This window comes from Rattus norvegicus, chromosome 7, assembly GCF_036323735.1.
Source record: "Rattus norvegicus strain BN/NHsdMcwi chromosome 7, GRCr8, whole genome shotgun sequence".
NCBI lineage: Eukaryota > Metazoa > Chordata > Mammalia > Rodentia > Muridae > Rattus > Rattus norvegicus.
Window position 1 is genome coordinate 61,182,769 of NC_086025.1, and position 15,775 is coordinate 61,198,543.

At 38.9% G+C, this 15,775-nt stretch overlaps 1 protein-coding gene across 6 annotated transcripts in view; it reads left to right on the forward strand.

Moving 5' to 3' along the window:
* Positions 1 to 15,775, forward strand: part of Tafa2 (TAFA chemokine like family member 2) — a 475,889-nt gene that overhangs the window by 354,784 nt on the left and 105,330 nt on the right. The gene's annotated exons all lie outside the window — the stretch shown is intronic.

Here is a 15,775-nt window from a genome sequence, read left to right on the forward strand (position 1 = left end):
GTGGGATACTGCATGAAATCATAACATTTAAAATTAGCCAGAATATACACCAATTAATTCAACTTTTCATCTTTCTTGTACAAACAACCCTAGATACATTACCAGAACTTCCAAGTTGAGCAGAATGTTACAGTGTTTATGGAGCAGGCTATGTGGGGAACGTTGCCCTTGCTGTTTTCTTTGGCTATTTATAGTCTCCACTCAGGCCTAACTCCTCAGAAAGGGATTTTTAGTTTATTATTATTTTTTTAAGTTTTGGTAACTTTTGGTCTAAGTATTTCAATTTCAATAATAATCAGTTCATCCATGTAACTATAATGACGCTTGCGATTGATAAGAACAGAGTAATAATACTCAGAAAAGGGGCAAGTAGATGGTTAATGAGAAATTTGTGGTTTGTGGAAAATTTATTAATCCAAGGGGGTAAGGAGAGCATCGCACACTTCCAAGTTGTCTAAGGAGAAGCTAGTTAAATGGATTTCCATGACCTTTACCGTTGTTTCAGTAAAGGCAGTACAAGGGCTATATCCCTCGAACTGAAGGCTCTTGGAGATGGGTGCTCTGGCTTCTCTATAATCAAATATAGCCAAAAGAAAAAAGGGAGTAATCAGATTTTGCTGAAAGGAAGAAAGAACAGGATGTTCGTAATCTTTCATTTGGTAATACTCAGGAAAAATCCAGACCTGTATCATATACACATTTCTTAATTTTATTAACACATATTAATTGGATGCATTGTTTGCATATAGTGGGATATCTCTCTTATTAAAAAGGATTTGTTTGATTTTAATATATGTTTGCATGTGTGTGTCTGCTTGTATGTGCGTATTAGTGCGGGTACCTATAGACGTCAGAAACATTGGATTTTCCTAGAGCTTTAATCACAGGTAATAGGGACCTCACATGAGTGCTGGGAATGGAACCTAGGTCCACTTCAAGAACTGTAGTGCTTGCTGTCCATCAGTGGGGCCATCTTTCTAGCCTCACACCAGAACGTTTCAACAGTCGCACATAGCCTACAGATGGAGTTAAAACACTGGCACTGCCCTGTACTGTTTCTTTTTGATCGTTTTTAGTTCTTTGGGAGTCTCATTGCATGTTGTTTCTTTATGTTTGGAACCTTCACACTATCCTCTTTAAGAACTTCATCAGCTATATAGTAAGCTATTCTGAACCATAGTTATCACCAGGGGGTAGAAATGGATTCGAGTTTAGTTGGGAGAGCAGAACACTGTCCCAGTGTTGACGGGTAGGGGCTGCAGGTCCCAGCAGGCAGGGACATGAACTGAGATGAAATAGAAACTTAAGGGCTCTTTGGCAAGTTGATTGGTTGGTGTTTTATTGGGGCACACATGCGAAGGAACAGTTAGCTGAAATGGTCACAGGGTCGAAAGGCTGAGGCAGACTCATGAAAGAATATTTAGCTGAAGCAGACACAGGAGAGAGGATGTTCTGCTAAAGCAAGCACGTAAAAAGACACGTGATGAAGGATTCTTTGCTAACAACAAGCATGTATTGTTCCACCTTACTTTGCATAGTTGAGCTGCATTTGTCTGGACTCCATAGAGAGAAACGCACCACAAAAACTTCTGGTGGTGTGCTGCAGTTTCCTGCTACTTCCTCTGACTTGGGCTGATTGGCAAAGTGATGTCAGCTGAGACAGATAGATACACATGCTGAGGCAAGACCTGTGTTGAGACAAGACCCATGGAGGACGAGTGATGTTTGGAGAGTACAAATAGGACTTGATGGCCAGTGAGAGAAGCTGGATTTGGCTTGCTTATAGAGCTAGCTGTACAGTGGGTCTCACATCTTCACTGATCTTCACTTCCCTGAGAGAAACAGCTACGAACCTCTCCTGGTGTTCCTCCTGTTGACTTGAGCCAAGGCTAAGGCCTGCTGTCTCTGCTATGTAATGCCACTACTCTGGATTCGTGTTTGCTATCCTGACTCTACTAAACTGGACTGCTGGTATATCTTTAAAGTATTTATGAGTAGATCGAGCTGCCATTGCTGACCAGTGAACTGAACTGCCAATTTCCAGACAACACAGATGGGAGTTGCTCCAAAGAACCTTTCTAAACAGGTCCACTTCCCCTGTATCCTTTCTTTCCCACTACTTCTGGTGGGTGGTGGGCTAAAAAGGAGGTTAAAGTATTTAAGAACCATCATTAAAAATAGGATTTGAAAAATTTAAAGTTACACCTAGAAGAGACAAGAATGAAAACTCTGTTCAGATCAGCTTTGTCAATGCAGATCAAGACTACAGGAAATCTGATGCCAGGAAATTTATTCGCAACAAATTCAAACACAGTATAATTTGGAAAAAAGTTTCTTGGTGTAATACAATCTCTGAAGCACAAGGAAATATTATTCCATTGGAACTTGACTGATTGTATGTATAATTTCTTCTAAGAGAATAGGTTCTAGAGATAGAAGACCTATATTTAAGGAGCTAAGGAAGGGTCTCGGTTGGTCTCAGTCATACAGATGAGGTAGAGGTCATTTGGGTTATTAGTCACCTCTGGTCCTGGTTGAAGGAACTTGGGGGCATCTGACTGTGTAGATAATGTAGGGTCCTTTAGAATATTAATATCTCTAGTCCTGGTTGTGGAAGTTTGGAGAACCCCTGACTGTAAAGGTCATTTAGATTACTGGCACCCTTGGTCCTGGTGTAGGAACTTGATATGGCTTGGCCCAAAAGATAACACAGAACAACATGTTATTAATCACTTCCAATTCCCAGCTTTCTGGGTAGAAGAACAGGTTTTATATTGTTCCTACTGGAAAGGCATCCTGCATACTTAATATTTCCTTGTTTCATTTGAAGTCTGTGGGTGAGAAGGACCTCTGTGCTGTGCTACCAACAAGACAGGCGCAGCTATAGCAATCATAAAAGATCACAGTCAGAGGGAAAGAACCAGAAAGGATCATATTCTAAGACTTGAGCTTGAACTTACTATCACTGTATGAAAAAGTTTCTTGATTCATTGTAAAAAATAATCGCCATGACATCATCAATCTTATTGAATAGAGACTGGTATGAAGAAAAATGGCTGCCATTTCATCCAGATATACTAAGAAACCTAGTCGAATGATCGATGCAATTATAAGCAGGATTTCAAAACTGGATATTTCTTGTAGATTTTTTTTTCTTCCCCGTTCGTTTTATCTGCAGGGCTTGTTCACTGTTTGAAGTTATCTAATTAGGATAGTCCCTCATGCACTGACATCTTCTCCATGATGGGATTTGGGAAAACATGTACTGACCTCTTAGCAAAATACTGTACAAAGCTCCATCCACAAGGTCGCTGAGCAGCTGCATGGAGACTTGTAATGTGCGGATGTGCTTTGTTGGAAACAGAGCCTCAGACCAGGCTGAAGTCTGCCAGGCTTCCCTCTGCAGAAGCCAAAGTCACCGGATCAGGCTAAGGTCAGCACTGTGATTCAGTGAAGTTATTCATAGCAGAAATCAGAGCTGATGTCCAGGTAAGGAATCCAGCAGCAAGCTGCAAAACCAGACAGCCTGATGTTATATCGATCTTCCGATTTCCTGCTCGTGCTGTCAGACGCTCCGTTTTCTGAGTAGAAAGCAGCAAAAGATCACTGCACACTGGACGAGTGTCTGCAGTTGGGCCCGGGAGGGAAGCGTTGAAATTACAGCAGAAGCCGTATTTAAACACTGAGTCACGGTGCTTGTGGACATGAAGAGACCTAATGTGTATGAAGGCCTTGAAAGAAGTGCTGGGTACATGGTGGAAAAAGTGAGATGATTGCCTTTTTTTTTTTTTATGAGAAAAGCGATGGATTTTTTTTTTCAACAATCAGTGCGGAAAAATATGCTCTGCATCTTGGAGCAAGAACAGAATTTTGTCGAGACCAATACACAGAGAGGTTTTTATCCTCAGCTTAGAGACCTACTTTGGCTGCATACAACTCATGGGGAAAGCTTGCTAAAAGAAAATCTGAGGCTCTATCACAGAGTAGGACTTTAAAAGACGCATTGCAAATATCTTCAAATAGAACTCTGGCTTGAAATCCTTGAAGCTGAGGTCAACAGCACACAATGCAGAGGCCTAGAGATCCCAGGCACGTTTGAAATACTGAGTCCCAGCTCAGTAGAAGAGAGTTCTATAGTATTATGTGTGAGGATAAATGAAAAATATAAGGGATCTGATATGCAAAACCTGAGAAATTGGACTCAGCTCGAAGGTTGAAGGGGGGGCTATGATTATCTATTTAGTCTTGAGAATCAAGAGTACAAATTTGGACATATCTGAAGGATGGGGTTGGGAAGGAAACCATGCTACTCTGTTGCATGTTCTCACAATTAAGAATTCATGGACAATTCTTAATTACTGCACTCCGATTGCAGCTCTAACCTAGTTACTTTGAAGTAGTCCAGGACGAAGCATAGCAGGTAGAGATTCCCTGGGTAACTCGATATAGAGCTAGGATTGAGTCCCTCTGCCCAGGTCAATTTGCTGTAATTATGGGAAAACTCTTTCGTTTCCTTCTAAATTTCTATCTTCTTACTTCCAATTTTTCAGCTCTTGACTTTAAAACAATCACGATCGGAAAGGGAGTGAGTAAATGTTATGGTTAGAGATCGCCAACCTTCTCATACCATCCAAGCCTATTATGCCATATCTTCTGTGCACATTGTGCCTTTGGCCTGTTGGGTGGAATCCCCTTGACCTGTTCAAGATGAACACTCTGCATGAGCACACATCATGGCTTCCCCCTTTCTAACTGATTCATAGTCTTCTCCTCCGTATTGCCAGCAATCGCCTCTTTATCCAGCCTATGCTATTGAGGAAGAAGTATTATACATATAATTAACATTCCTCCAATTGTTCCCTTTACCTCCTCCCTCATTAGGTCAAGCTTCTCTAAAGGAGTTAGTTCCCAAAGCATGATGTTTCCCCCTTTTTTAATCATCGTCTTTCCTCTCTCAGAATTCCCAATCACTGTAGGATCTGTAGAACTGCAGTAGAACACTGATCTAGTCCGTACAGGTTCCTGGATTCTAGATGTACCAGCAAAAGGAAAAGATGCCAAACTTCAAATCGGGCTTTGGATACTTTTATGTCTCTGAAATTGCTGTTGCCTGAACACAAGATGATTTCTAACTTCTGAATCCAGCTGCAAATTCCCACCTTACTTTATTGGAAATTACATGATTTCTTTCCGTTCTTTAAAATTTACTTTTCTTTTTTTTTAGATCCAATTGATAAGATATAATTGCCTACTTAAACAAACAAAGCCCAGTACCATCGATCCCATAAGAACATTGATAACAACCTGTAAATACACAGAGTGAGATCTTTACATCAGCCTCCATTGTCCTGTCATGATCTCTCTCTCTCTCTCTCTCTCTCTCTCTCTCTCTCTCTCTCTCTCTCTCTCTCTCTCTCTCAAAATTTACTTTTCTGAATGTCTTTCCTTAACTTCATTGCTACCCTTTCTCACTCTCTTTGAAGGGTCTTGGCTTTGTGGCTTAGTCTTTGCCTGTCTTAGTTTTTCTCTAGACTTCCACGGCCTGGTGATCCAGCTCATACTTAAAGTATAATACTATTTGCATGCTTCATAACTTAATCTCCTGCCCTAGTTCCTATTCTTATTTGTGGTGTCATTTATCCAACTTCTTAAATGGCATTTCAAAGTTTATTTTTCAAATATCATTTCCTACCCTAGATCTACTCATTTCTCCCTCCCCCTCCCATCTCCATTCTGTAGCTGCAAAACCAATGCTTTAGACACATCCTTGATACATCTCCTTGCCATTTGAAATCTAATCTATCAGCAATTCCTATTGAAATGTCCAAGATATACCCTTAACATTTTGTAGACTGTATAGCTTCTACTGTATTTTACCAGGGAAGTTCTAGTCTGTGGCTATTCACAGTAAACACTTGCCTTTCTCTGACGTTAGTATATGAAACTAAACGGTGGTATTAGATGCAGGGGGATCACGAAAACTAGTGTTGGTTAAAAGGAGCCTAATTAGTTCAAGGAGAATGAAATCAGATTCTACCTCTTGTGTGATCAATGGAAGGATCCCAGTCAAGAAGAGCAAGAGTAAGGGAGGGATTTCATTACTTCTGCCTTTGCCAAAACATAAAAATAAAAAATAAAGCTAGTGAAATTGATAACTTTTGATAAAGTTTTGTATACGTGTATACTTTTTTCTTCAGAAAGTTTGTTGATATACAGAAGAAATGAGGTAGGAAAGATTTGGAATGAAATATTTCAATCTCTTTATTTTTAGCTAAGGAAGATGAAGTAGTTAACCTAAGATATTGAGAGGCACATAATTGGGGCTGGGGAGTAGGGGAAATACCCAACCTTCCAGAAAACTATTCCCATTTTTACTGACACTTCCTATTTTCACTTCACTACAACATTCTGGATTCCATAGGGAGGTGCTGCAAAGATCATTGTGTTTAGGGTAAAGAGGTAGAAACAGATAGATATAGGGACCCTGTTCTCTGCTTCGGTCTGAGAAGCTCTGGGTCTGATGTGATCATTGTTATTTATTAACATTTAACGTAAGACTTTTCCTTATTTCTGAAAATGGATTTTATTGCCAGACAAATTGATCACAATGGATGTTCTTAAAGATTCCTTCCTGGTAAAATTTATCTGTCTATGTTTCTTTTATTCTAATATCCAGTGTGACAGATATGTTGAGAATAATGCCAATTTGCAAAATTAATGGCATCAGCCCAGGGCTGGAGGAAAGCAGACAGTACTGTTCTAAAACCTCCTTCTCATGAAGCCCGGAATCAGAGTCCCTGCACTCCTGCAGGGTCTGTCTTAGAATCCATGACCGACAGGGAATTGAAGTGAAAAGAACTCATGTCCCTTGTCTAGGGTTACCCAGGGATTCAAACTTCAATTATTCCTGTACAAAGCCAAAGCTTTAGTAAATGGAGTTCAAAGCTTAATAAACAAGGCTGAAAAAGTTATGTGTTATTAGAATTTTTGCTATGCATGTAATATTTGTTGAGGAGTACATTCTCACCGGTTTGACAGAGTTGTATCAAGTACATGGAGGTTCTGCAGTTATAGAGTCTGACTGGTTTTAACATGTCAGAAAACACTGAGCTTATGTGGTAATATGATAAGGGTGCCTCAATGTGACATCACACCACTTGCTGAAGGTGCAAGATAATGCCATAGGACCAGGGATAGATTTTTACTGAAGCCCAGAATAAAGCTGCGACCACAACAGCCATTGAGCTCTTACTCTTCCAAGACTGGCAGGTACATTTCATCATGTGTTACATAGAAGATTTTGTACCATCACAGTGTCTGGCATTCTTGAATGACCTTGGAAAATATTCGCCTAAGGCAGGAGGAATCTTGATACAAAATTAATAGTTTTAATTAGTAAATATAAATTTGGGCCTGGTGAGGTGGCTCAGTGGGAAAACGTATTTGTTTTCAAGCCTGTGAACTTGAATTTGATCCCAGGATCCACGTAAGAGAATGAGAGAACAGACTCCCACATGATCTTCTCTGACCTTCTACCCATGCATCACATACACACACACACACACACACACACACACACACACACACACACACACGCACACACACACACGCACACACACACACGCACACACACACACGCACACACACACATTTTAATTTGATTGTTAAAAAATTATTGTGACACTTCACTCACAGAAAAATAAATTTGTGTTAGTAACTAAAGTAATTATTCAATATAAATAGGACATAAAAGGATTTCGATTGGATTAGATTTTTATTTATTAATATTGGAGCCAGACGTTTTGCTGTCTTTCATCTGATTCATGCTAGCACTACAAATACCATGTAATGATCACGGTTCAGAAAGGAGTTACATAATGCCGGAAATTAGTTTGAAATTGACATTTTGCTCTTTCGCTGTCTGAAGACCATGTCTGCTATCTAAAAGTAAGGTACATCTGAGCGGAATAACAAGGTAGAGCCCACCATTGTTCCAACCCTATGAAAGGGGCCCAACAGACAGCTCAGTCAATGCGTCGTGAGACTATTTTAGTTTTTAAATAGAATTAATTACTACCCACAAATATCTTACTGATGTGACAAGACATTCAAATAAACTTAATTTGAAATTATAATTGGGAAAAGAAATAGGAACATTATTAATTTATTCAAGAATACATTGGTATTCAAAATCAAACTGTCCGTGTGGAGCCATCGGATGGCTATTCAGGGCTTGGTGGAATCATTGCTAATTCTCTTTAATTAAACTTGTGAAACTCTGTGCTGAGTGTTCCTGTAACTGAGGTCTACAGGAGTGAATGAATGAACGTTATTCGTTAGACTGATTGAACGCGGCTTTAGAATCCTCCTTAGCTACATGCTTGGTTGGTTTGGGGAAGGGTAGCAAATGGGCTGATTGAGAGAAGCCAGTTCACAACAAAATTGGTGGAGAAACCCACTTCATTTAAAAAGTGGCCCAGGACTATTTTAAACTTTAAAAAAATGCAATATTTATTTATTTACTTAGCATCAATGAACTGAGTTATTTGTATTGAAGTTAAGGCAATAAGGGAACCACATTCTGAAATGAAATTTCTACTTTTAAATTTCATTGATTTTGTTTGTGTCTTTGTGTGTGTATGCACATGTGTATGCCACTGCACTATTTATAAAACAAATTTTAATTTTATTGACCACTGCAGTTGCAACTACTATGAGTATTATTGTGTATATATTTAATGAAGTTGACTCTACTATAGGTCTGCCATTTTATAGAATCCTATTAGTTTAAAAACTACAACATTCTATATTAACATCATACTAAAACATCAGTATAGCATTGTGCATGTGAACTGATTGCTAGTTTTGATACCAAATTGTTATAGCAATTATTTATTGGGAGATTAAAATGAGAAGAAATATCTTGTTCGCTAATGTAATTTTTTTCTTTGTGCTATCTTAATTGTAAGAAGATTACCAGAGATAAAACTGGCCATTTTGGTTATGAGAAAATAATTGATTTCATTCAGTTGTGTTTGCTGTTATCAGATGATTTGGTGTAGAAGACAGATTTTCTCAAGCAGGACTTGACATACTGAGAGAATTAAACAGTAGTGTGATACAAGGAAACCCAAATGTTAGATCCATTGGTTGTAATTAACTTTAACTGTTAACTTGATACAGTCTAGAGTCATCTGAAAAGGGAGCCTCGATTGAGGAGTTGCCCAAATCAGACTGTTCGTGGGCATGTCTGTGGTGGACTGTGGGAAGGCCCAGCCTTTGTGGCCAGCAGCTAATGTTCCTCTGTGGTTTCTGCTTCAAGATTTCTTAATGATAAGCCATGAAATGGATCTGTAAGCCAAACCAATCCTTTCTTTTCTAAGTTGCTTTTGGTGAGGGTGTGTTATGAGAGTAACAGGTATGAGACTAGAACGGTTGGGTACATAAGATGCTTAAGCAAGTTCTCTGAACTTTCAAATATAATTTAATTGATAAATAAATCTTAATGTATCATGACAAATGAGATAGGGGAAAAAACAACCAGATGGATACTTCCACATTTAATGAATATTTAATAATCATATTATATAAAATAAATACAAATACTATTAATCAGATTATTGCTTTTATTTTCAAAAAATGGAAGTGAGAAAATGGGGCTTCCTTTGACATATTGAGTTTTCTGTTACTAGCCAGTATTGTAAGGGAGACAATAAAAATTAAAACTATTTATTGAACAGATATCAATGATTTATATATCCAGTGACTCAAAGAGCTTCAAGGATTATTTCACAAAACAACATTTACAAAGTATGTTAAATATTTGACTTAGAATAATTCTATGCTATATTGCTAGGAAAATAAAAATTTACATATATTGTAAATAGTTTGTTCCAATAGTTTATGTTTTAGTATATAACAGCTCCCATGAAGGAAATGCATTTTAGGTGTTTTCCAAACTTTCTTTTTAACTTATTTTCTCTTATTTACATACCACAAAATCAGCACACATCCACTTAAATTTAAACATGCATTGAAGAACACTAGAATAAGTGTTACCTCAAACATCTTCTTGCTTGACATTACCCGAACACAAACATAATCTCAAAGGTTGAGCTATGAGTTTGCATAGAAAATAAAACAAAGATGGTAGGTAGAAATCAGTAATACCCCAAAAGTCCTGTGTCCTTAGTAATCCTCCCAAGTTTTTTTTGGAATCTCAAACATCTACATTCATGAACTTGACAATATCTACCGTCATGTTGCCTTAAACAGGACAGAATACCCTATTAGTTTAAAATTATTGACTCCTATTGATGCTTCACCAAAATAAAACATCAAACATGGAAATGTGCTTAACCCTCCTAGTTCGACTCCATCACTTCTGTTGTCTAGGGCTGCTTTTTAAAGTGTGCAACTCGGAAACTGTACAGAATCCTCTTCTGTTTCTCCTTTTCACCTCTGTGAAAACTACCTAAGAGAAAGCATTTAAGAGTATTATTTATGTTGTGTGTTGGCTCAGAGCTCAGGAGGTTTCAAGCTATTGCTTGAAACTGAGGTGTGACAGAATGTCATCATGGTGGGAGTATATGTGGAGGTTACTTACTCATCCCATGGTAGCCAGGAGGAGGGTAGAAGGGAGAAGGGGGCAGAGGGAAGAGAGAGGGAACAGGGAGAGACAGGGAGAGGCACAGACCAAGGCTGAGATAGGGAACCGGGAGGGGAGACTGAGAGATAGAAAGGGAGAGGGATTAGAGAGGAATAGAGGGGGAAGAAGGGGGGGAAGGGAAGAGAGACTGAATCTTTTTCTAGGCATAGTCCTAGTGACCTACATCCCATTACCTTCTAATAATGACATCATATCATGAACCCATCAGAGGCTGAGCACAAGTCCTCATTACCCAGTCACTTCCCCCAAATTCTGCCTCTAAACAGTGCTCTACTGGGAAACAAGACTTAAGTATGTGAGCCTTTGGAAGAGATACCTCATATCCAAACCATACTGGCATCATCTTAACCAAAATGGAGTCATATAGTCACTAAGTCTACAAAGGACAGTGACTGGATCCCTCCGTTTGATCTTCTGTTCAACCATATATTAAGAAAGTCCATTGCATAACAGGAGATCGATGTTTGACAATGACCCACAGTCCTTGCTTGTGAATTATATAGCCAGTGTGAGGTTTTGGTGTTTTTTTGTTTTTTTTTGGTAAGAATATTGCTGCTAGAATTAAAAGTTTATTTCTTCATTGCTCTTTAGCCTTTCCTTAAGCATGTAAGACCCAGGAAAATTATAGCAGGGAATAAAGTGCTACTAATGAGAGAGAACAAGAATGAGAGAGAGAGAGAGAGAGAGAGAGAGAGAGAGAGAGAGAGAGAGGGAGGCAGAAAAACATAGAGCGATATTATGAATAAATGAAGAGGTCCACAACAGAGGCTGCCTCATACATAAAACATCTTGTGAGTCCAAGCCGAGGATAGCATTGTGCATTTAAAGTGAGATGCCCTGGTCACTGGGAATTAATATGTACCAAATACAAAGTCATATGGGCTTCAACAAATACCTCAAACAAACATAAATTATCTCCTCTGTAGTGACATGAAAACCTTACTTTTTTTTGTATAATGTAAGTTCCTAGTATAAAATTATTTCCTAGCTTTCTTTGTAGATTAATTGGTCACTTATATATTTCACATCTATTTTTGTTTGATTAATACAATTCCAGATTCACAAATTTATAAATAATTTATAAATATATATTGGTAGTGATATGAATATGTTCTCTGCTTAGAACTGTCTTCTATACTATGGAAACATGAGGGAGAGGGAGCATTTGGCTGTTGCCACTTACATTCTAAAAGGGAAATGAACTCCCTAAAACTCTAAAACAAAATCTGAATGGTATAACTAACAGATGTGGTGCCCCCTGTTTACCAGGAACTGGCAGTCATCATCAATCATCAAGAAATAATTTACTGTGGCTGGAGACATTGCTCCGTAGTTACGAATGCCTGCTGCTTGTAGAGAGAATCAAAGTTCTTTTCCCAACACCCGCACTGGGGGCTCAAAATTGCCTGTGAGTCCAATTCCAATGTATTTAATACACTTTAACCCCTATTTACATTGGGTGAACATTCACGTACACACACACACACACACACACACACACACACACACACACACACACACACACATATGCACATCAAATACAATAAAGTCCTAAAAACAAAAATCCAGTCAGGGTAGAACATGTCTTTAATCCCAGTGCTCAGGAGGCAGAAGCAGAAAGAGCTTGACACCTGCCTTGTCTACAAGGCAAAGAGTTTCAGGCCAGCCAGCTAGACCATGAGACGCTGTCTCAACCAAACAAATAACTAGCTTAAATGCTTTTTTAACATAAATAATTTGCCTTTTATAATTGGAAATAGAGGCCTGAATATCTTGAATCTAGTTGTCATAGCTTCAACCCAGGATACTGTATTGAGAAGTGGAGAGAATGTTGGAAATCATTCAAAGAGGATAGACAAATTTTTAAAAAGACTACTGGACTTTTCTAACTGTTCATTTGCTACTTACCACAGCTAAGCAGAAATTCTACTTTTATAGACCTAATGACTCACAATATATTCAGAAGGAAGAGAAGAGTCCTCCTCCACCTTTCTCTTAAAGAAAAGAGAGTTGCTATGTTCCAAAGGGCATTGCTTTATGTATGTTTATGAAGTAGTTTTATGAAATATTTCTTTTTATACTTTGAAAACACTCCAAACCAAAGCTCTCATCTGACTTGTGGAAAATCAGTGTCACACCTGAAAGCATTCAAAACACAGCTCCCGCAATTCTCCCTCTCACTGTATCTCAAGAGCCTCATTGTTTTGCTTCCTTGAGGAAGTTGTAGAGGAAGCTACTGTCCCCAGATTCTGCCAGCTCATACTGCTGAAACACAGTAGGTTACTATTCAATCTCTCAGACCTCATCCTCCTCTTTGACTTTCCCAACTTACTAGCCCTTCAAATCCAATCTATCCCATACCAACCTACTTCCACCCCACAAACCAAAGCCCCCAGTTGCCTCCCCACCTTTTTTTCCCTCCATCTTTATTAAATTGGGTATTTCTTATTTACATTTCAATTGTTATTACCTTTCCCGGTAATAACATCCCCCTAACTCCTAACTCCCCCCTTCTATATGGGTGTGCCCCTCCCCATCCTCCCCTCATTACCGCCCTCCCCCAACAATCCCATTCACTGGGGGTTCAATCTTGGCAGGACCAAGGGCTTCCCCTTCTACTAGTGCCCTTACTAGGCTATTCATTGCTACCTATGCAGTTGGAGCCCAGGGTCAGTCTTTGGGTATTGGCTTAATCCCTGGAAGCTCTGGTTGCTTGGCATTGTTGTTTATATGGGGTCTCAAGCCCCTTCAAGCTCTTCCAGTCCTTTCTCTGATTCCTTCAACAGGGGTCCCATTCTCAGTTCAGTGGTTTGCTGCTGGCATTTGCCTATGTATTTGCCATATTCTGGCTGTGTCTCTCAGGAGAGATCTGCATCTGGTTCCTGTCAGCCTGCACTTCTTTGCTTCATCCATCTTATCTAGTTTGGTGCCTATATATGTATGGGCCACATGTGGGGCAGGCTCTGAATGGGTGTTCCTTCTGTCTCTGTTCTAAACTTTGCCTCCCTATTCCCTCCCAAGAGTATTCTTGTTCCCCTTTTAAAGGACTGAAGCCTTAGCATTTTGGTCATCCTTCTTGAATTTCATTTGTTCTGTGCATCTAGGGTATTTCGAGCATTTGGGCTTATCAATGAGTGCATACCATGTGTGTTTTTCTGTGATTGGGTTACCTCACTCAGGATGATATTTTCCAGTTCCATCCATTTGCCTATGAATTTCATAAAGTCATTGTTTTTGATAGCTGAGTAGTATTCCATTGTGTAGATGTACCACATTTTCTGTATCCATTCCTCTCTTGAGGGACATCTGGGTTCTTTCCAGCTTCTGGCTATTATAGATAAGACTGTTATGAACATAGTGGAGCCTGTGTCTTTGTTATTTGTTGGAGCATCTTTTGGGTATATACCCAAGAGAGGTATAGCTGGGTCCTCAGGTAGTTCAATGTCCAATTTTCTGAGGAAACTCCAGACTGATTTCTAGAATGGTTGTACCAGTCTGCAATCCCACAATGGAACCTCCCCACCTTTTTAGTGATATCTTGTTCTCTCCTTTTCAGATGTGAACCTTGATAATCTTTTCAGCTTTTCTATAGTATGGGTTGCATGTAGTCAGTTGACTTGTATAATCTTACATTCACACCCACAGTGGCTTTCCTTCTACCCAGGACCTTCATTCCACCACACTCTGTTCGGTACCTTCAGTGGAAAGTCTGATCTGACCTTTTCTGGTAAGCTGTTGTGCTACGTAAGTCACAATGACTTGATCTCCATTTATGCAAACACATGTTATCACTCACAGCTTCCACAACACAATATTCTATACCACATGCTGTGAAAGGTTAGAGAAATAGCCATCCTTTTTATTCCACTAATATCTTATCTGAGATTATCTTAAAAATGTCTTTTGATACAGTACATTTATTTTCCTCTATTCTGACTCATAGTCCCTATGGCACATAGTGACATTATTCATTTTTAATTGACTACAGCTTCAAAACTTAATAAAACAAAGTTGTAATTTCTCTATGGTGAGTTATCAAGTCTTAATTATATCTGTAATCAGAAATGTTATCTACATAACTGAATGTAATACATGTTTGATGGCTGAATGAATTGAAGAATTTGCTATCATTATTGGTAGACCCTAGATGTAAGAAATGGACAAATAATGACTTCTCAGTTACTTTAAGAATGTTATTAATTTGTTACTAAGGTGTGCATTTTCACTATTTGAAGGTAATAAAATGCTGTAGCATTCTGAAAGTAATAAACTCTTTCTATAATGTTTTGATGAAAATGGTCAGAAAGCCTTTTATTATCCAAGGATATACTCCAATGAATACTTTACACAAAAATGTAAGCATTTAGACAAAATCCCTGTATGGATGAAAGAGGAGGTCATAAAGTCTAACCCCTAGATGAGTAGGTCTTGGGAAATGATGGCTAACAGGAGAGAAAGACTGAATTTTCTCAAGGATGTGACCCCTGACTGGCTACCCATGGTTCAGTAGATGGTCCTTGATCCATATACATGCTGTAAGCATTGAGTGAACTCAGTGGGTTTAAGACAAACACACCTCCGGCAGCTGTATTGTTGAGGAGTTATGGGTGAAGTGCCCCTGCCAATTTATTAAGTCCTGAAGAAGCACAACATCAATACACATGCTTAACATGGACAAGCAAAATCTCATTAGGCCCTACCTACAGGCAGAAGACTACAGGCAACTAAAGAATGTTGGGAACAGAATAGTCTTCCCAGGGTTGAGGACCCCTAATCTAGTACCAAGTGGTCAAACCCAAGATTATACATGTACAAATAACAGTAAATGGGTTGTGCCCATGTGTGTGTATGTTATACACACACACACACACACACACACACACACACACTGAATTAAAAATTAAGAGACTGAATACATAAAAATGGGAGGGAATACTGTGGAGTGAGGGATAGGGCAGCAGTCGAAGGGGAGGAAATGAGGAGTGGATTAAATCAAAACGCATTTTATGTATATGAAAACAACAAAGCCCTACCAAATTACAGGCATCAAAACAAAACAAAACCCAAGGTTACCTGCATAGTTCCATGTTACTGCCTACCTAATGA